Raw genomic sequence first — 22,936 nt, 5'->3', positions numbered from 1 at the left:
GTATTCTTGAGGTATATGAACTAAATGTAAGGGAACTGCAAGGATCTGGTAAATAGTCATATATAATTATATAACAAAAATATTTACAGAAAACAAAATTATATATATATACATAATGAAGAATTAAATTCACAAACACACAAAAAATTGAAAATTCCTTAAATACACCAAAGTCCCAGTAAAAGTGCAGAAGTAATATTAATGGTAGATCACTGAAAAACACAAAAGAAAAAAGAAGTTCAAATGGCAAAAAGAAAAAAATACGTGCAAAAAACTATTCAACATCACTGATATTAAAGGAAATGCAAATTAAAACAGCAAAAAGGCAGAGTTTTTCCTTCTATTATATTGGAAAGTATTTTAATGATTAATAATATTCATTCCTCTTAAGCATAGAAGGGAAAAATACACTCATATATTACTGATATAAGTGCACGTTAGAACAACCTCTTGGGAAAAGAATTTCCCAGTATTTACTAAAAGTAAACTTTGCTACAAAGAAAACTCAAAAAAACAAACAAGACAGAAAAATGCCAGATTAGGGAATGTCTACAAGGATATTCATTTATTGATGAAAGTTATGAAACTGGAAGCAACCTGAATCTCAAACAGTATGCAATTATTGAATAAATTATGCTAGATCTATAGTTAGAAAAACAATGCAGCTATTAAAATAAGATTTATGCATTAATCTAGAAGTATATCTACAACATATTGAAAAATGGATAGTTCTGTTTTTATAAAATATAAAAAGGGAAATAAACCATATATGTGTATATATTTGTATGAGGTTAAAAAAAATAAAGTTTGAAAGCAGAAACATCAAATTGTTAACACTGCTTAGCATTCCTCATGCAGAGGGAGATGAAAGGAACGGGGAAGGTAAAACCTTTGACCCTTAACTTAAAACGTCTGTATTCTTTGAATCGTGACAAACATGCATTCCTTTTCTAATTACAAAATAGCAATACAGTAAAAAAATAAATAAAAAGTAAAGCTCAACAGTAGCAACAAAAGGACTTGATATTAAATGAATTACATCCAGTCAGGCACAAAGTATTATTTCCTAGTGTGAGAAGTTTGACTGCAGGGCTGATAGCAAAGGAAGAGATTTATGAATCTTTTCATGTAAAATTAATGATGCAGTATAATATGTAGTATTTTTTCTTTAAAAGGGGTATCACAATGTGATACTTTATTACTATGCCATTTTAATTGCTACATCTCTGTGTGCTTTATTGTGAATATTTTCACTTTTTGAAGTTTTGACCCTAGGCAATTTCATTATAAAGTAGGCCTCCTTTTCATAGATGAGAAAATATTACAAATTAAAGGGATAAATTATAAACACACTGCATTATAACTCATCCTCTTAAATTTTATCATATTTTTCTCTTTATCCTGTTGGAATAAAGTGAGCATTCAGTATGTTAGCGTGAAATGAAGAAATGAAAAAAATGGACTGCAATTGTTCTTAGAAGTTTAGGGGATACTGTCACTTCAACTAGTAAATTAGAGAAATTGGAAAGCAAATTATCTCTTTAAAGCTAAAATATAAAATGTGACTTAGGGTCTAGAAAATCATGCTATAAAATCTTGTTAAAACAAAATTGTAAGTGAGGTTATAAAATTAACATTCCTTAATTCCCACACTACCAGTCCTCTGTCAGTTTGTCATATTGTGATGACTCGCATGTCGCTGTGATAATGGAAGCTATGCACCTACGAGCTATTTCGAATACCAACTGGGTCACCCGTGGTGGACAGGTTTCACTGGAGCTTCCAGAGTAGGACAAACTAGGAAGAAGAACCTGGTGATTACTTCTAACATAAAACAAACAAAAAACTGGCCGGTGAAAACTTGACAAATAACAGTGGAACATTGTCTGATACAGTGCCAGAAGATGAGTTCTTCAGGTTGAACGTTACCCAAAGTAAGACTGGGGAAGAGCTGCCTCCTTGAAGTAGAGTTGACCTTAATAACTCAAATAGAGTAAAGCTTTTGGGAACCATCATTTCCTGAGCTGGCCTGACTAAAAATGAGAAGGAACATTCTGTAAACACCCATTAATAATTGGAACATGGAATGTATGAAGTATGAAAATCTAAGGAAATAGGAGTTACCAAAAAATGAAATGAAATACATAAAGATCAATATCCTAAGCATTAGTGAGCTGGATGGGCTGATAGTGGCCATTCTGAACAGGACAATCATATGGTCTAATATGAGGGAAAGACAAATTGAAGAGAAATGATGCCACATACATCATCAAACAGAATATTTCAAGATCTACCTAAAAGTACAATGTTGTCATTGATAAGATAATATCCATATGCCTACAAGGAAGACCAGTTAATACAACTATTATTCATATTTATACACCAACCAATAACTCCAAAGATAAAGAAATTGAAGATTTTCATGAATTTCTGCAATATGAAATTCTTCAAACATGCAATCCAGATGCATTGATAATTACTGGTGATTGAATGCAAAAGTTGGAACCAAAGAAGAAGGATTAGCCTCCTCTCTCTGCCATCTTTACCCATTCTGACACCAGCTGTTCCTCCCACAGCACTCTCTGCTGGGTGAATTTATTGCAGTGGCAACACAGAACTCAAAGACCATGTTCTCAATTTTGGGGTTTATTATAAAGGAGATAATAGTTTATAATTCAGGTTCAGGAACACTCAAAATACAGTTCTTACATCAGGATACTCTCTTCCCAGCTGTGCTTGCAGGCATGCCTTTCCCTGGCCCTCAGCCTCTGCGCAAAGGCTCTCAATTTTCTCTCTCTGTGGCCTAGGAAGCTCACCATGCCATCTCCTGCTGCCAGATGTCTGTTGCTGTTGGTCTTTACTTCCTGGTGGTGGTGGGCTCCTCTCTTCTGCTCTAGAATTGGCTCTCTTTTAAGGCAAAACTGACGAATCCCCTTGCTAGGCCACAATTACCGTATCACACAATCACCTCGTCTAAGTTACAAGACTATGATTAGAAAGGCCACACACAAAAGTAATTAATTGCACCATAATATGTAACGACCACCCCTCTGTTCCAATACTGGAATCTCAAACCTCTGTCTGAAACTCTTATCTCCTTTATTTCTACATAACGAAAAACAAAACAACAACAGAAAACCACTGCTATTGACTCATGGAAAGCCCATGTGTTACAGAGTAGAACTGCGCTCCATAGAGTTTTCAATGGTTGTGAACTTTCAGAAGTAGATCTCTAAGGCCTTTCTTCTGATACCTCTATATAGCTAACTTCATATTCAGGTTTCAGCTTGAATGTTGCATTGCAGGGATTTTTTTTTCTTTGACCACTAAAGTTAGATCCATCTGCATACTCTATTCTAGCCTTCTCTTTTATTTTCTTTGGAATTATCACTCTGAAATTATCTTGTTTGTTCATTTGTTTACTCTGGTATTGTCTCTTGCTCTCTCTCTCAATAGAATGTGTGTTGTTAGGTGCCATCCAGTCGGTTCCAACTCATGGTAACCCTAAGTACAACACAATGAAACACTGCCCAGTCCTGCACCATCCTCACAATCCTTGTTACGCTTAAACCCATTGTTGCAGCCACTGTGTCAATCCATCTCATTGAGGGTCTTCCTCTTTTTCCCTGACCCTTTACTTTACCAAGCTTGAGGTCCTTATCCAGGGCCTGATCCTTTCTGACAATATGGCCAAAGTATGTGAGACATAGTCTGGCCACCCTTGGTTCTAAGGAGCATTCTGGTTCTACTTCTTCCAAGACAGATTTATTCCTTCTTTTGGCAGTCCGTGGCATATTCAATATTCTTTACCAACACCACAATTCAAAGGTGTCAATTCTTTCAGTCTTGCTTATTCATTGTCCAGCTTTCACATGCCTGAGAGGTGATCGAAAATATCATGGCTTGTGTTAGGTGCGCCTTAGCCTTCAAGGTGACATCTTTGCATTTCAACACTTTTAAGAGGTCTTTTGCAGCAGATTTGCCCAGTGCAACGCGTCTTTTGATTATGACCCACATAGTCAAATACCTTTGCATAGTAAATAAAACACAGGCAATAGAATGTAAGATCTATGAAAACAAGTACCTTTACCTATCTTGATTACTAATTTATCTTAAGTGTCAAGAATAGTCCCTGACACAAATATCTGAATCAGTGAATGATTGACATTCTATTAGTTTTATGTAATAGATCTAGTATATTAGAATTATTGCAAGTAATGAATGGATCAGTCTAAATTAGAGCAATATTATTTTATACTACAGATAACACTAATTAAAGACTTTGCTCCAGGAAAGAGTTTATGTTAAGTTAGAAGCAGGCTCAAGTGACTAAAAGATTGGATAGCCTAAAGGGGATAATACATATTTGTATGTGTGTATGGATAGATAGCTAGATAGATAGATGGATTAGATATAGATATTTTTAAAATGAGAAGAGTTTTCATGAATATCATCTGTCATTATCTCAGAATGGTTTTCTGAGGTTAAATTCAAATTAATGACTTCTTGAGGAGAAATTCATTTTTTTTGTGCATGCCTAGTCTACCTTCTGGAATAATGTCCATTAAGGGCTAAGTTTATCATTACTTAAAATTTCAGCTAAATTCATATTTTGCAAAGAATTAAGCCTTCTGCCAGTTAGGTAAGAAAATGACCACCCATTTTTTTTTAAATGAATGTTCCAACTTTCAAGGAAAATTTCTGTTTGGATTGAAAATCATAGTGAGAACTTCTGCCATTAGCAGAGTCCAGAGAAAAAGGTTGAAGTTTCAAATTATCACCAGTACATAGTGATTAGTACAGTGAGGAAGAAGAATATATTTAACAATATTGTCAAGTACAAGTTTCCTAAGTGTTGTATCACAGAATTTCTAGGGAAAAAATTAAATGTTCCTTTTTTGTATTATGATTAGAAAAATGTTAAAATTAGCAAGGAGAAAAACAGTGCAACTAAAGGCATCCAGAACAGTAGGAAAAAATAAAACACTTAAACCAGAAGTATAGTTGAGAATGAAAATTTAATTCAACATATTTTAATATTGCATATTTATAAATATAATCACGAGAAGTAGATTTCTTTTGAACTTTAGGGAATACTGGTCTGTGTAGCAGTTCTGGCAATATGATCCTTTGGCCATTAGGGGATCCTGAGACTCTTTCAGTGGGTGTGCAAGGTGAAGTCAAAGCTATTTTCATAATATCACTAAGCTGTTTTTGCCTTTTACACTGCAATAACATTTGCCCGGAAGTTACAGAAACAGTTAGTAGGCAAAACTTAGCATGATTCAAGGCAGTAGAATCAAATTGTACTAGTAGTCACTTAAGGAGTCCCTGGTTGGTGCAAATGGTCAAGAGCTTGACTGTTCCTGAAATGATGGTGGTTTGAACCCACCGGGAGGCTCCTTGGAAGACAGGCTTATCATCTGCTTCCAAAAGGTCAGAGCCTTGAAAACCCTACGGAGCAGTTCTACTCTGCACACATGGGGTCACCACGACCATATGTACACACATACACAAGCATGCACTAGTTTCATTTAAGAATTTTCTCTATGAAGAAGTGAAAGTTATTTTTAAAAACCTGAAATCTTGAAGCATTCCGTATGATGAAATGGGAAGGACATATAAAGTACTTTGGTTGTCAACCAAAGTACACTGTATGTTCAAGAAAAATTATCATGTCATCATTTGAATTGCAAGCTATACTAGCCATTTTTGTTCATGAAACACCAATTTTGGAAAATTCAACTGACAGACAAAATACAGTTATTCACCTTTGGGTATTTGGCAGATATTATCTCATAAACGAACAAAGTGAGCCTGTCACTTCATGGAAAACAACCAACTGTACTTGTTGCCAATGATAAATTAAAGCTTTCAAGCAAGAATTAGAATTTTGGAAAACATATATTAGCTAACCTGAACTTGACAGCTTTCCAATATTAAGATTTTTCTGATGAAATTAGTGGTAATATTAATATTTTTTACTTTGTGCAATAAAATATGTCTATATTTGTAAGATCCATATAAGTCAGTGATCAATGAATGATTTCACAAATTCATGCAGAGACAAAATATTCATTCAAAGTGCAAGATAAGGAAATGGATTTTCATGTAGCAGAGCACAATAAGTTTATTGATATGGTATTCTGCAAGTAACTTTAAAAGAAATTATCATTGAACAAGTTTTGGTGTAGTATCAAAGAAGGACATCTGCAGTTATCTAAAAACGGTATTAAATTTTTTCTATGTTTTCAAAATAGTTATCTGTGTAAGCTTGAATTTTCTTTATATACTTCAACCAAAATAACATTTTATGCCATATTAGAAGACCTGGTGATACAGCGGTTAAGAGCGCAACTGCTAACCAGAAGGTTGTCAGTTCAAATTCTCCAGCTGCTCCTTGGAAATCTTATGGGGCAGTTATACTCTGTCCTATAGGGTCACAAGGAGTCAGAATCAACTTTGATCTTCATTGGTAAGTTTTTCAAGTCCTCGTCGCTTTCAGCAAGTTGAGTTATGTCATCTGCATATCACATATTGTTAATGAGTCTTCCTCCAATCCTGAGGCTTCAGTCTTCTTCATATAGTCCAGCTTCTCGGATTATTTGCTCAGTAGACAGATTGAATAGGGTGAAAGGATGCAACCCTGGTGCACTTCCTTCCTGACTTTAAACCACACAATATCCCCTTGTTCTGTTCGAATGACTATCTCTCGATCTATGTCCAGGTTCCTCATGAGCACAATTACATGTTCTGGAATTCCCATTCTTCAAAATGTTGTCCATAATTTTTTATGATCCATGCAACTGAATGCCTTTGCTCAGTCAATAAAACACAGGTAAATATCTTTCTGGTATTCTCTGCTTTCAGCCAAGACCCATCTGAGATCAGCAATGATATCCCTTGTTCTATGTCCTCTTCTGAATCTGCCTTGAATTTCTGGCAATTTCCTATCAACATACTGCTATAACTGTTTTTGAATGACCTTCAGCAAAATTTTACTTGTGTATGATATTAATGATATTGCTGGATAATTTCCACATTCTATTGGATCACCTTTCTTTGAAATGGGCACAAATACAGATCTCTTCCAGTTGGTTGGCCAGGTAGCTGTCTTCCAAATTTCATGGCATAGATGAGTGAACACTTCCAGTGCTGCATCAGTTTGTTGAAACACCTCAATTGCTATTTCATCAATTCCTGGAGCATTGTTTTTCACCAATACTTTCAGTGCAACTTGGACTTCTTCTTTCAATACCATCAGTTCTTGATCGTATGCTACCTCATGAAATTGTTGCAAGTCGATCAGTTCTTTTTGGTATAGCAACTGTGTATTCTTTCCACCTTCTTTTGATGCTTTCTGTGTTCAATATTTGGCCATAGAATCCTTCAGTGTTGCAACTAGAAGCTTGAATTTTAATTCAGGTCGTTCAGCTTGAGAAATGCTGAGCATGCTTTTTTTTTCTTTTTGGTTCCCTAACTCCAGGTCTTTGCACATTTCCTTATAATACTTTGTCTTCTAGAGCCACCATTTGAAATCTTCTGTTCAGCTCTTTTACTTCATTTCTTCCATGAGCTTTAGCTTCTCTAAGCTCAAGAGTAAGTTTTAGTGTCTCTTCTGACATCCATTTTGTTCTTTTCTTTCTTTCGTTTTTTTTTATATAATTTTTATTGTGCTTTTTAAGTGTAAGTTTACAAATCAAGTCAGTCTCTCACACAAAAACCCATATACACCTTGCTACACACTCACAATTACTCTACCCTTAATGAGACAGCCCACTCTCTCCCTCCACTCTCTCTTTTCTTGTCCATTTCGCCAGCTTCTAACCCCCTCCACCCTCTCATCTCCCCTCCAGGCAGGAGATGCCAAAATAGTCTCAAGTGTCCACCTGATTTTTTTTTTTTAAATGACTTCTTGCTTTCTTCATATATAATTTCCTTGATGTCATTCCACAACTCATCTGATCTAAGGTCATTAGTGTTTAATGCATCAAAACTATTCTTGAGATGTTCTCTAAATTCAGGAGGGATATATTCAAAGTCGTACTTTGGATTTCATAGACTTGTTTTAATCTTCTTCCACTTCATCTTGGACTTGCATATGAGCAATCAGTGATCTGTCCCACAGTTGACCTGGGCTTTGTTCTTACTGATGATATTGAGCTTCTTCATCATCTCTTTTCACAGACGCAGTTGATTTGATTTCTCGGTATTTCTGTGTATATAAATTAGGATTACTCATTATATTAAAAAAAATATATTTTGACTGACATGGTTTCAGAGAATTTTTTTAGTAATTGAAGTGTAAATGCATATGAATGCTGTAACAACATTACTACTTATATAATATTTACTTGGAGCCTGGGGAAGCTCAGTTGTTAAGAGCCCAGCTGCTACTGAAAGGTTGGCGTTTTGAACCCACCAGCTACTCTGTGGGAGAAAGATGTGGTAATATGCTTTCATAAAGATTATAGCCTTGGAAACTGTACAGGGCAGTTCTGCTCTTTCCTATAGAGATGCTATGAGTTGGAATCAACTCAATGGCATCAGGTAAAGAGTAATACTTACCAACTAGATAGATATTGGTTTATGCAAATATGATCTCTCATATACCCTTCTTCAAAATGGTTAAACTGACTTTATGGTTTAAAAAGTAGCCATAAGTTTGCATGGGTTATATGAACTCATAGTACATGTATTTCATGGATGGGTTATGTTAATATTTAGATTCACTATGAATATGAAAATGCATTCATTCCGTATCAGCCTGTTTACAAATAGATAATCCAAGCTCTATATATGCAAAATATAACTGTCTAAGCACAGGTAATAAGTTGATTCAGGATTTACATAATTCCTTTGTCAAACATAAATACAAAATACTTTTTCTTAAAAAAAAACAGTAAATGAAAATGATTCAGTTGGTAAAATAATATGATTTTGAAACTGAATAAAATTATTTCTACTTTAACTCATTGCCTACATATTTCTTATTTATTTATTTATTTTTATTGTGCTTTAGGTGAAAGTTTACAGCTCAAGTTAATTTCTCATTCAAAAATTTATACACATATGTTTTGTGACTTTGGTTGTAATCCTTACAATGTGACAGCACACTCTCCTTTTCCACCCTGGGTTCCCTGGGTCCATTCAACCAGTTCCTGTTCCTTCTTGCCTTCTCATCCTGCCTTTGGACAGGAGTTGCCTGTGTGGTTTCATTTATCTGAATAAATAAGTATTGTTTTGCAATTCAATGTATTTTAAGCTAACATTCCAGGTTTAAAAAAAACTCTTAATCGAGTTGCCAGAGTCTCATCAGAGAATTTGTAAAGGTACAGGATTCTAAGCATGGATAGTAAAGAATACACAGAGGCATGTATCCAGGTGAAGTCTTGTACTATGTTAGCTCAATGCTTTCTGTTGGCTCACAGAGGATTTTGCTCCACTGATTTGATGGCAGGTTTGGTCTAGGTCACATTTTAACAAGTTTCATTTCTGCTAACAGACATGTTATCATTCTCTAGAGCTTTCTTCTCTGCACAGAATTTTCCAGAGGATGGAGATACATGTATAACATAAATGCTTCTCCTTTTCAACACTGACTATTCAATATCCAAGGTCACTTTTAAAAGCAGCCCCTTTAGTATTGATAGAGCTGTCTTTTCTGGTTCGTTTCTCTTAAAATATTGGCTAATGGATGGCTACAGGTGATTTCTAAAGCTGTAGCATTAGACAGGGATTAGAGCTCCATAGCCTCCCTTACCTGTGTGAGAAGATGCCAGTCTGATGTGTGATGAACGCCCTCTGTAACTTTAGGTGCCTCTTTCTCTTCATATTCAACATCTTTGACCACATGGGAAATAAAATCAATATATGAGGTAATACAGTGTGCAGTGTAGGCCTATTAGAATAACTTGTTGACTCAATAGTTTTAACGTGGTCTCTATGAAACAAATGCCACAAAAGTAAAACTAATTGCGTAATTTTCTATTCTTCTCAATGACAATCAGGTGGCTGCTAATGCTCTATGTGGTTTTAGTGTGGAGTGAAAAGAAAATTCAACTACTTCAGCTCTTCAGAGAAGCCATTTGGGGAGATTTATTCTTATTCTTTATATATTTTTAATTGTTGTAAAAATACAAAGAACACATTTGCCAGTTTAGTACTTTTCACACACATACAATGCAATAATGGAGATTCTGTGACGGTTGTTGAGTTTCAAAATGGGGAAAGAAGAAAAGAGACATGTGATTCTTTTAAACAAGCTTCAGTTATGTTATGATATTAGTCTTTTGTGTGGATGAACAGAGAGAGTTATATGGAGACATTTTCCTCCAAAGAGCACTACAAGATTTCCATGTGTGTGGATGAGCATATCAATCCCTAGTCTAAATAAATACCTACCTTTATCTATGTAAATCAAATATCTAGGTTGGTCTTAAGGATCCTGGAGACCCCTGAAAAATTTATGCACAGAGTTATCTATGCTTCACGCATTTACTGAGTGCTACCGATAAATGTCTTAGGCACTCAGAAAAATAAACCTCTATGGTAATTCTGAATTATAATTTTATGGTAATTCAAACACTATTTTGTTGCACTAAGAAAAAAAAAATTGATGTTAGTTTTAAGTTATGGTTTGAGGGGGAAAAGTGCATTGTGCTCCTGACATATGAGCTAGCATCAGTGTATGCACTGTGTATTTGTAACTGACAGTGCCTATGGCTCCATTTAGGTCTGATTCATCAGTCATGTCATCATCTGAAAGTACTAGAAATAGTGGCAATACTGGAGTGTCTTTAGAGACTTCCTTTCACACTTCCATAATGTTATTGTACATCCATTAGCCAGATGACAAAGGAAATGTCATCTGAGTTGACTGAGTGGATGCCAGAATGCTAAAAGCCTTATTGTCTCAGGTGAAAAGGGCAAATGTGCATCCTTGGAGGATGGAAATTTCTGAATCTCTATTTTCTGTAGTCACACACTGATGCACATTGTCCTTACAGATTTGTGGAAATGAGGATCATCAACCACTAGATGATATGACGTATATAGCTGGACCTTGGTGTTGGCCTGCATTAGTCTTCAACTGCTTTCTACTGGTGGCATCTGTCTTATAATAAATACCAGTTGTTGAGGAATGTCAGGCCACAATGAACCAGGGCCAAGATAGGCCTCACATGAACTTTCTAGAGCGTGCTTGGAAGAACATGAGAAGTATGCTAGAATTCTGTATGTGCCATTACAGCAGAGTTGGTATAATGGAAGTGGCAGTGCTGGCTAAGAAGCATATTTGGGTCGAAGCAATGAGACTTAAAAACATGGTGGAACAAGAATGAAAATGAGCAAATGTAGGATATTTGAAGACAATGAACTTAAACAATCCCTGAAGCAATTAGGAGGCATTATTGTTTCAGTGGGAGGAATCTTGCCTTCCATGTGGGAGACACAGATCCCAGCCAACATGTCTCACATACAGCCACTACCCATCTGTCAGTGGAAGCTTGTATGTTGCTATTATGTTGAACAGGTTTCAGTGGTTGTCTTAGGCTGCGTTCTCTAAAGAAGCAAAACCAGTAAAGCATACAAATAGATTTATAATAAGGAAGTGACTCATGTGATTGTAGAGACTAGAACTTCCCAAGTCCACGGATCAGGATAGAGGCTTCTCCTGATATACGTAGCCAAAGGGGCTGGTGAACCCAAGATTGGTAGGTTGGAGAGCAGGACTCTTATCCACAGGCTGCAAAGATTCACCAATCCCCAAATCAGCAGGCCAGGCTGCAAAGCTTCTCCTGATTCATGTAGCTGCAGGGGCTGGCGCACACAAGATAGGCAGGCAGAGAGCCCAGCTCTTGCTCAAAGATGTGAAGATCGACAAATTCCAACATCAGCAGGTAAACTGCTAGCTTAAGTCCCAAGAACTGGAAGCAAACAGAGGGGAGCTACAGGATTCAGAGCAGGCAAAAGCCAGAACTTCCAGTCATATTCCGACAAAGACCACAAGCCTAAGGAAAATCTCTTTCAACTGATTGGCTACTCATAGCTGATTCCATCATGAGGGTGATTACATATGAACACTGAGAATTATGTCCCCTCTCCAAGTTGGCACAGAATCTTAACCATCACAGAGGTTCTTCCAGGCTAAGACAGACTAGGAAGAAAGAACTGGCAATCTACTTTTGAAAATCAGCCAGTGGAAACTCTATGAATCACAAGGATTCCATCCACAGTTGATCATGAGAATAGCACAGTACTGAGTAACATTTTGTTCAACTGTGCATGAGGTCACCAGGAGTCAGAGGCTGACTTGACAGCAACACAACAACAAAGTGGTTAGAAATAGAGATATATAAATGTTTATACGGATGATGAAGGAGAAATACACTCGATATTTGTTGTCTATACTTCTTGGGTAAAATAACCCAAAAGACAACTGAGTTAGAAGCAGATTTTGGAAATCTACCAGCCAGTATTGGCTGCACCAGTTTTTCTCGAAGGTAGTTTATGGCCCACCTTAGGAGCTAGTTAAAAATTCAGGGTCCCATTCAGATCTAATGAATTTGAAGTATTATGGATGAAGCATGGGAATCTAGATTTTAAGCAAGCTCATAGTTTATGATTGTTGAGATCCATTGTGATAGACCAACCAGTGTCTGACTTCAAGCTCTCCTTGGATCAGTCATTCCTCCTTACCCTCTCCTTCTTCTAGAACTCCCCTACTTCCCCACTCCATAGTGCTTATAACAGGAAAAACTGATGTAACATTCTCCAGTTCTACATTTAAAAATGAAAAAAATGTACTTAATATAGAGCAGCAAATGTGTCCTAAAAGAGAGGAGAATGCCTTTGTAGAAGTTAAATATGGTTTATATCTTCACAGCATAATAATTTAGGACACTGAAGATTTAGAGGATATTGACAATAGCTTTGGTAGGGGAGGTGTTATATGTAATCTGAGTAAAATGGAAGTTAATTTTCTCTTCAGAAAACCTGGAGTCAAAAAAGTTTTAGTAGATGGAAGGTAAAATGGATGAAGTCTAAGAAGTTTCAATGTCACTAAGGTGGAATTCAGAAACAAGGCTTGGAAATAGTTTGCAAGCAAAAATCTTTCCTCGATGGATAAAACCAAAAACCAGCTGCCATTGAGTCAGTTCTGACTAATAGTGATCTTATACCACAGAGTAGATCTGCCCCTTGGTGTTTCCAAGGAGCGGTTGGTGAATTTGAACTGTTGCCCTTTTGATTAGCAGCCAGGCTCTTAAACACTGCATCACCAGGGCTCCTCCTGGATGGACAGAGTTCAAGTTAAGTCAAATCCTTTGAATAATATGTAACAATATCTAGCAGCATCGTAAAAAGTTCTATCAGTGTCACTCTTCTAAAACCCCGACTTCATTTTACAAACTAGTTTTAGAGAAGAATTATACAGTCTGTTTCTACTGTATATGCTGAAAATAAAATGTAAAATAATACTTTGTAGAATTATAAACTACAGCTCTGAGGTTTAATTTAGACTCTTGGCAGCCAGTACTTAGTTTTGAATCCTCTTTTTGGTGAGACACAAACTAGAAAACAATAAAATAACAAGATGAGTTCAAAAATCAATATATATTGATTATTTGTATTAATCATAAAATTGACAGGTAACATCAATCAATTATATAATAATATTAACACTAACATTGATTGTCAGACACTATTCTACTCAACTAACATTTATTAACTTATTTAATTTATAATAAAAGTGTATGGTAAGTTATTGGAGCCCTGGTAGCACAGTGGTTGAGGGTTCAGGTTGCTAACTAAGAGGTCTGTAATTGGAATTCACCAGCTGCTCCTTGGAAACCCTATGGGAAAGTTCTTCTCTGTCCTATAGAGTCACAATGAGTTGGAATCCACTCAATGGCAGTGGGTTTTTAGGAAGTTATTTGTAAATTATTTGACTACTTGGAAATATCCTTCATGTAACTTGATTGAGGTGACTTGAACACATCTTTTGGTCTCTGAATTGGAAAACAGAATCTGGTAAACGTGCAAAGCCATAGTAGCGACTATAGTAAGGAAATTAATTGTTAACAAGGGAGAATCATGTCTGTTGTTGCCATGGATTTGATATGCTCTTCCTTTCATTGGGGTTGCTGGATGCGAAGGGCACACAATCAGGTTAATGGCATAAAGACTTAAGCTTTCAGAAATGAAAGGTATGCAACCTGACCACCTAGTCCAACTCCTTCATGTATTCCTGCATTTACAACAAATGATTTCCCTTTCTTAAACATATATAATTCATATCTTTGATAGAACTAGATGAGGGCAATGTGTCATCACCTTCCCCAGGGATACCATGGAAGCCCAAAATGTCCCTTCCTTCTCCAAATTTCTACTAGGTTTGAATGTAAACAAAGGGAAGGGGGACTGGGTCAGAATAGAATAGTGGTTAAACATTTAGACTCTGGAACTAACTACCAAGGGTTGATTCTTGGCTCTGCTAGCTAGTATCTGCCTGTCCTTGGGAAAATCACTTAATCCCTCTTTCCCTAATTATGAAATGGTGATAATTATATATAGTTTTAGGGTGGTTGTAAGGACTAAATTATTAATAAGCATAAAAGCTTAGCATGCCTAGTACAAAAGAAAGAAATCTTTTAGCTAATCATGTGTCTATCACCAGCCCTAAGTGCTATGCCTGGCACAAAAGAGTTGTTCAATAAATGTGAATTGAACTAAACCTTTATAAATAAATCCATTTTATCCAACTAATTTTAAGCTGATTCTTAAAATTTCATAGTTATCAAAAATTCATTCCTTATGAAAAATTGCTGCTATTTGAAAGTAATAGATGATGACAAAGTCAAAATATTTACTTGCTTTTGCTTTCTCACAGCCCTGGTGGTACAGTGGTTAACAACTTGGCTGATAACCAAAAGGTTTTTGGTTTTTGTTATCTCAGTCCACAGAGTCCCTGGGTCTTACAAATGGTTAAGTGCTCAATTAGAGCCAAAAAGTTGGTGGCTCAAACGCTTCTGATATGCTTTCAAAAGGCCATAGCCAAGAAAACCCTATGGAGCAAAGTTCTGCTCTGTACACACGGGGTTGCCCTGAGTCGGAGTTGACTATGACAGCTCACAACAACATTACTGATTTTGTTCCATGCTGTTGAAGGAAAAGAAAACAAAACAAAAAACAGAAGATTTAAAATTATGTAGACATGGGATGAAATCTCAGCACACTTGGAGCAGTGTGATTTTGGGAAAGCCAAGTTTCTAACTGTTTCTTCATCTGCAAAATGGTCATCATAGTACATCCTTAATAGTGCCACTGTGAGGACTAACTGAGATTTTAAACACACAGAGATTGGTCCACATTAGCTCGTTACCCATTGTTCTCAAGTCAATTCCGACAAAGGAGGCTGGTGGTAGAGTGATTAAGTGAAGATTGCTAACAAAAAATGTTGGTGGTTCAAACGCATAGCCGTTCCAGGGGGGAAAGATGTGGCAATCTGCTTCCTAAAGATTACAGCCTTGGAAACCCTATGGGAGCACTTCTACTCCTTTGTGTAGGGTCACTGTGAGTCCAATGGTCCACATTAGGCATTCAAATTGATATTCTTATGTTAACTTTTATTCTTGAATTCCCAGATTATTCTAAATTGGCTTGCAGCAAGTGAAGACGATTAAGCCAATTGCATAAATTTTTAATGTTCAGAATTCCTTATTGGTACCAGCTCTAACCTGGTGTGTTGACTTTCCCAGGGAGCACTGGGTGATATGTATATATGCCATGTAATTTTGCTTAATAACATTAGGTGATCTGGGACTAAGAATTAGTAGTGACACATTAGAGTAACAAAACATTATTTTAAAAAATCAATTCGATCTTTGGCCCAAGTGACCCGCTCGATATTTTACCAGTCACTCGTGGGCCATGCATTTTTAAGTAGACTTTTGCTATAAATGTCTCCCCAATACTCTAACTTTACACAGAAGAAGCACTTCAGCATTTCATTCAAAAAAAATCAATGCACTTTGCCATAGTTACATTAATAGAATATCTTTAGTAGTAATGTGAACTGATTTTTTTTGCAGAAATGTAACACGGTCAATGTTTTAACAGAGCAGAAAAATATTCCATAAGACCCATTGCCTCATTTAGTATTTACATTTGCATAACATTGCATCTATTAAGAGCGCATGGCAATCATTTTCATTAGCTAAAAGTGAGTAAGGTCAATATTATTTCTTACATTTTCCAGAGAAAATGCTCAAGTGCAGAGAAATGAAGAGATTTCAACCACAAAAGTAATATTTGTGAGTTCCATTGTCAGTTTTAAAGATATTACCAAGATATTACACTCCTGTAAATTGCAAACAAAATGTTTGCTTCATTCTTACTAGGGAGTGGGGAAAAAAAAAAAAAAAAAGCCCAACAATCACACGTTAAGCCCCTCCTCTCATAGGCCACATTCTTTTAGATGGGAATAAAATAGAAAAGTAGAACCAAAATTATTTATGTTGTTATATCCTTTCCCTCTTACCATACAAATCATTCCTGAGGCCCTCTAGATTGAGTAACAAATTTAAGAAATAGGGAAAGAAACAGGGAAATGCAATTGTTGACTTAGGACCGAATTGCAGAATAAAATGTGCACGTGTTGCTAGCTGCATATCCTAAGCCGTTTTTTTTAATTAAAAATGGCTTAAATTCACTCTCATGTCTAGAAAAATCAACTTTGTAAATGAATTATGTAAGTCTTGCTTTTGACAGGAAGTGGGTAAATTATTAGTCAGAGATTGCTTTTGGCAGCAGACAATAATCAAGTATAGATTTTCAAGGAAAAAAATACAAAAAGTATTTTCTGGTCAAAAAAAGATAGTTTAATTTAATGTCAAGGAAGATTGCTATAAGTAGTAGGTTTTACAAATATTACAAAATGTCAGAAGCAGAATTTTTGAGGCTATTTAATAATTTTCCTAACAGCAGTGTATCTTTATATAAAAGTATGCAAGCTCACTCGTATACCTTGGGTATTACTGTGCTGTCAGCAAAAATAAGTAGACAAATCCACACGAAACTCGTTGCCATCAAGTCAATTCTAACTCATAGCAACCCTATAGGACAGAGCAGAACTGCCCCATACAGTTTCCAAGGAGTGCCTGGTAGATTTGAACTGCCAGCCTTTTGGTTAGCAGCTGTAGTTTTTGACCACCATGCAACCAGGCTTTCCAAGTGTAGACAAATGGTAAGAAAATTATGGTTAGAAATAAATTAAGTGAGATAATATATGTAAAAGCATGTTGGAAACTACATTATTATCATTGTGATTTTTTTTCTCCACAATCTTATTTAACTATTTATCATTTGTCGAGCAAGTGCACAGCTAACACTTTGGGCCACTAGACATACTAAAATGATTATGTTAGAAATGATATGGTACAGAAAAAGCAAGAAATCAATCATTTAAAGTCAAATTATCCCCATATTAATTTCTCTTTTCCTTTAGATCTAGTTTTGATTTTCCCAGGTGTAAAAACTTTTAGGCCATCTTCCCACTTTCTGATTTCCTTCAAAATCATTAAGGTAAAGTGGGAAAAACAAAGAAATTAAAAAAAAAAAAAAAGAGACATCTGAAAGTTCACCTCTGCTAAGTCACAAAATAATAAACTGATCTTGGACAAACTGTCTAACTTACTGAAAATTCAGTTCCCACTTATGGAATACAGCAATAATGATATCTTCCCTGTGTCTCAAAGAGGATTACTATAAAAATTCACTGCATTTTAGAACTGGAGTAATAACCCAAACTTCATATCTAACATCAGGCAAAACAAATGGCACTCAGCTAGAGTCATGGCATACAGTGGGCTTTGACCAATGGCTTTTAAGACACTTACCTTTTCTGGTATTTTCTTTTTTTCATTAAGGAAGAGGTAAAGGACATTTAAAAAGAAGAAAACATGATGCCTATTCAAAATTTTTTTCTTAATATCATCCAGACTAACAAAGATTTATATAATCCCTACTGGTAAAGGACAATCTATTGACCTAACGTCAAATCTGTTGACATTTAGAGTTAAGACTGGAAACAAATCAGGCTAAAAAACATTAAAAAAAGGATATTTTATTCTAAGTATTTTATCCTGTGAACAGAAGAAAGGTATTGAATGACTTTAAGAGGGAAATGGTACAATCAAATTAATACATATCACTTAGATGTTGTTGTTGTTAGGTGCCATCCAGTTGGTACCGACACATAGCGACCTTACGTACAATAGAATGAAACAGTCCCCAGTCCTGCACCATCCTCACAATCACTGCTATGCTTAAGCCCATTGTTGCTGCCACAGTGTCAATCCATCGCATTGAGGGTCTTCCTCTTTTTCACAAACCCTTATAGTTTACCAAGCATGATGTCCTTCTCCAGGGACTGATCCCTCCTGACAACATGTCCAAAGTACGTGAGAAGTAGTCTCACCCTCCATGCTTCTAAGGAGCATTCTGGTTGTACTTCTTCCAAGATAGATTTGTTCCTTCTTTTGGCAGTCCATGGTATATTCAATTTCTTCTCCAACACCACGATTCAAAAGCATCAGTTCTTCTTTGGTCTTCCTTATTTGTTGACCAGCTTTCACATCCATAGGAGGTGATTGAAAACACCATGGCTTAGGTCAGCTGCAACTTAGTCTTACAAGGTGACATCTTTGCTTTTCAACACTTTAAAGAGGTCTTTTGCAGCAGATTTGCCCAATTCAATCCTTCCTTTGATTTCTTGACTGCTGCTTCCATGGGTGTTGATTGTGGATCCAAGTAAAATGAAATCTTTGACAACTTCAATCTCTTTGACTTTTATGATGATGTTGCTTATTGGTCCAGTTGTGACAATTTTTGTTTTCTTTATGTTGAGGTGTAATCCATACTGAAGACTTTGGTCTTTGATCTTCATCAGTAAGTGCTTCAAGTCCTCTTCACTTTCAGCAAGCAAGGTTGTGTCATCTGCATAATGCTGGATGTTAATGAGTCTTCCTCCAATCCTAACGCCCTGCTCTTCTTCATATAGTCCAGCTTCTCAGATTATTTGCTCAGCATACAGATTGAACACGTATGGCAAAAGGATACAACTTTGAATCACGCCTTTCCTGACTTTAAACCATGCAGTATCCTCTTGTTCTGTTTGAACGACTGTCTTTTCTTTTATCTATGTACAGTTTCCTCATGAGCACAATTAAGCGTTCTGGAACTTCGACTCTTCATAATGTTATCTGTAATTTGTTATGATCCACACAGCTGAATGCCTTAGCATAGTCAATAAAACACAGGTAAACAAACATCTTCCTGATATTCTCTCTTTCAGCGAGGATGTATCTGACATCAGCAATAATGTCCCTGGTTTTGGGTCCTCTTCTGAAACCCTCTTGAATTTCTGGCAGTTCCTTGTCAATATACTGCTGTAGCTGCTTTTGAATGATCTTTAGCAAAATTTTACTTGGGTGTTATATTAATGACATCATTCAATAATTTCTGCATTTGGTGGGATCGCTTTTCTTGGGAATAGGCATAAATATATACCTCTTCTTGTCAATTGACCAGGTAGCTGTCTTCCAAATTTCTTGGCATAGACAAGTAAGTACTTCCAACACTGCATCTCTTTGTTGAAACATTTCAATTGGTAGTCTGTCAATTTCTTGAGTCTTGTTTTTTGACAATGCTTTTGGTGCAGCTTGGACTTATTCCTTCAATACCATTGGTTTCTACCCATATTGTAGCTCCTGAAATGATTGAATGTTGACCAATTACTTTTGGTGTAGTGACTCTGTGCATTCTATCCATCTTCTTTTGATGCTTCCTGAGTCATTTAATATTTTCCCCATAGAATACGTCAATATTAAGACTCAAGACTTGAATTTTTTCTTCAGTTCTTTTAGCTTGAGAAACGCAGAGTGCATTCCTCCCTTTCAGTTTTTGATCTCAAGGTGTTTGCACAAGTCATTAAAATATTTTACTTTGTCTTCCTGAGCCATCGTTTGAAATCTTCTGTTCAACTCTTTTACTTCTTTCTTTCTTTCTTTTGCTTTAGTTGCTCGATGTTCAAGAGCGAGTTTCAGAGTCTCTTCTGACATCCATCTTGGTCATTTCTTTCTTTCCTCCTTTTTATGACCTCTTGCTTTCTTCATGTGTGGTATCCTTGATGTCATTCCACATCTCATCTGGTCTTTGGTCATTAGTGTTCAATGCATCAAATATATTCTTGAGATGGCCTCTAAATTCAGGTGGGATATTCTCAAGGTAGTACTTTGGCTCTCCTAGACTTGTTCTAATTTTCTTCAGTTTCAACTAGAACTTCCATATGAGCAATTGATGGTCTGTCCTGCAGTTGGCCTTGGCCTCTTTCTGACTGATGATATCGAGCTTTTTCGTCGTCTCTTTCCACAGATGTAGTTGACTTGATTCCTGTGTATTCCATCTGGCAAGGTCCTTGTGTACAGTCATTGTTTATGCTGGTGAAGAAATGTATTTGCAATGAAAAAGTCTTTGTCTTGCAAAATTCTATCATGTAATCTCCAGTGTCATTTCTAGCACCAAGGCCATATTTTCCAACTATGGATCCTTCTTTGTTTCCAACTTTTGCATTCCAATCACCAGTAATTATGAATGCATCCTGATTGAATGTTTGATCTGTTTCAAACTGCAGAAGTTGGTAAAAATTTTCAATTTCTTCATCTTTGCCCTTTGTGGTTGGCATGTAAATTTGAATAATAGTCTCAATAAATGGTCTTCCTTGTAGGCGTATGAATATTATCCTATCACTAACAGTGTTGTACTTCCAGATAGATCTTGAAATGTTCTTTTTGACATTGAATGCAATGCCATTCCTCTTCAAGTTGTCATTCCCGGCATAGTAGACCATATGATTTTCTGATTCAAAATGGCCTATACCAGTTCATTTCAGCTCACTAATGCCTAGGATATCAGTGTTTATAAGATCCGTTTCATTTTTGAAGACTTCCAATTTTCCTAGGTGCATACTTCATACATTCTATGTTCTGATTCTTAATGGATGTTTGCAGCTGCTTCTTCTCATTTTGAGTGGCTCCACATCAGCTAATGGAGGTACCGAAAGCTTGACTACATCCACATCATTAAGGTTGACTCTACTTTGAGGAAGCAGCTCTTTCCCAGGCATTTTTTGAGTGCCTTCTGACCTGAGGGGTTCATCTTCTGATACTATATCAAACAAATTTTCGCTGCTATTCAAAAGGTTTTCACTGACTAATTCTTTTCAGAAGTAGACTGCTGGGTCCTTCTTCCCAGTCTGTCTTAGTCTGAAAGCTCAGCTGAAACCTGTCCACCATAGGTGACCCTGTTGGTATTTGAATACTGGTGCCATAGCTTCCAGCATCACAGCAACACGCAAGCCCCCACAGTATGACAAACTGACAGGCACGTGGGGGATCACTTAGATAGGCAAGAGCAAGAGGAAAGAGTCCAGAGAAGGTTGCATTAATTCAATGAATTATAATGGTGGTTTAATACAGGCAGTGACATGGAAACTGGACACTATGAATGGAATTTAAAACATAGGAAAAAGGTAGATTTCATAGTACTTACTGATTGTACTTTGAAATCTACCTTTTTTCCAATGCTTTAAAAATATACATATATCATTAATATCACATGCAAGAAAAATTTTATGGAAGATAATTCAAAAATGGTTGCAGCACTGTATCAGCCAGAAATTCAAACCAGATTTAGAAGAGGACACGGAATAGATAGATATTATTGCTGATGTCTTACGGATCTTGGCTGAAAGAGAGTACCAGAAAGATGTTCACCTGTGTTTTATTGGCTATGCAAAGGCATTTGTCTGTGTGGATCATAACAAATTGTGGATATCATTGTGAAGAAAGAGAACTCCAGAAAAACTAATCATGATCATGAGAAAACTGTACATAGACCTAGAGGTAGTTGTTAGAACAGAACAAGGGGATACTGCGTGGTTTAAAGTCAGGAAATGTGTGCATCAGGGTTATATCTTTTCACCATGCGTATTCAATTTGTATGCTGAGTAAATAATCCAAGAAGCTGGACTATCTGAAGAAGAAAGGGGGATCGGGATTGGAGGAAGACTCATTAACAGCCTGCATTATGCAGATGACACAATCTTGCTTGCTGAAAATGAAGGGGACTTGAAGCAGTTACTGTTGAAGATCAAAGACCAAAGCCTTCAGTATGGACTACACCTCAACGTAAGGAAAACAAAAATCCTCACACCTGGGCCAATAAGCAACATCATGATAAATGTAGAAGAGATTGAATTTCAAGGATTTCATTTTACTTGGCTGCACAATCAACACCCATGGAAATAGCAATCAAGAAACCAAAGACATATTACTCTGGGGTTACTTTTAAAAATGTTGAAACACAAAGATGTCACCTTGAGGACTAAGATGCGCCTGACCCATTCCATGGTGTTTTCAATCACCTCATATGCATGCAAAAGCTAGATAGTGAAAAGGAAGACCAAAGATGAATTGATGCCTTTGAATTATGACGTTGGTGAAGAATATTGAATATTCTATGGACTGCCAGGAGAATAAGGAGTCTTGGTGGCATAGTGGCTAAAGTGATTGACTACTAACTGAAAGGTCGGCATTTCAAAACCACCAGGAGCTCCTCAGGAGAAAAGATGTGGCAGTTTGCTTCCATAGAGATTACAGCCTTGAAAACCCAATAGGGCTGCTGTGAGTGGGAACTTAATCGATGTCAGTGAGTTTGTTTTTTGGGTTTGCCAGAAGAATAAGCAGTCTTGGAAGAATTGCAGCCTGAGAAGGGAGGATGGCAAGACTTTGTCTTATGTGGTTTGCTCATGTTATTGTGAGGGTGTGTCTCTGGAGAAGGATATCATGCTTGGTAATGTAGAAGGTCAGTGAAAAAT

The sequence above is a fragment of the Loxodonta africana genome, chromosome 5, assembly GCF_030014295.1.
Source record: "Loxodonta africana isolate mLoxAfr1 chromosome 5, mLoxAfr1.hap2, whole genome shotgun sequence".
NCBI classification, from domain to species: Eukaryota; Metazoa; Chordata; class Mammalia; order Proboscidea; family Elephantidae; genus Loxodonta; species Loxodonta africana.
This window is presented reverse-complemented; position numbering follows the sequence as displayed.